The sequence below is a fragment of the Scomber scombrus genome, unplaced genomic scaffold (assembly GCF_963691925.1).
Source record: "Scomber scombrus unplaced genomic scaffold, fScoSco1.1 SCAFFOLD_523, whole genome shotgun sequence".
Taxonomy (NCBI): Eukaryota; Metazoa; Chordata; class Actinopteri; order Scombriformes; family Scombridae; genus Scomber; species Scomber scombrus.
The window spans coordinates 6746-7500 of NW_026910604.1; positions in this window are offsets into that span (position 1 = coordinate 6746).

The window sequence follows — 755 nt, forward strand, 5'->3', positions numbered from 1 at the left end:
AACAGTAAGGGGATTACAACCAATCATAGCAGACAATAATGCACCTCACACTGTTTACAGAGTCTTATTTATGATTCTAATGGAGGTATATGGGACAAATTAATATTTAAATCTGTTAAACTTGCATATGGGGATTCTGTAACGTTTGCCAGATGGTCCAGAACCTGCTTTCTTTCTTTTTCTGGATGCGTGCATCAACCACAAACTCCCAAATTTAGATTTCAGATCTGCTCGAACTCAGAATCAGAATCATCTTCTTCACTCTCTCAGGTCATTTACTGTGTTTGCACCTCGAATATATGTGCCATTAAGACTGTAACTAATGCTCTTATTTCTATATTTATCCTGCATCTTGTTACAACCTGGCTCAGAGGTAAGACTAAAGATGGAGACCACACATGACTTTAAACTAGAAAACATACATTTATTGAATTAAACTAAAGTAACTATGTATGTCAGTTCATCAGTAATGTTTATAATGTATGGATGTGTGTGAATGTGTATAAATGTGAAATGAAACAAGAATATAAATAACCAAAACAAACCCAGCAACTCAAACAGGAGAGAGAGAGTAAATGCTCAGAGCTCTATTTATAAGCATTCACACCAATCCAGGTGCTGACCATCTCTCCTGATGAGCCACTCCCCAAATCCCAGTCAACCAATCAGAATTTAGGTTAGAGGCCATGAGGCCGTCACAATCTGTATTTATTACTGCCATTTTTATATTCTCTCTCTCTCTCTTTTCTTTTTTT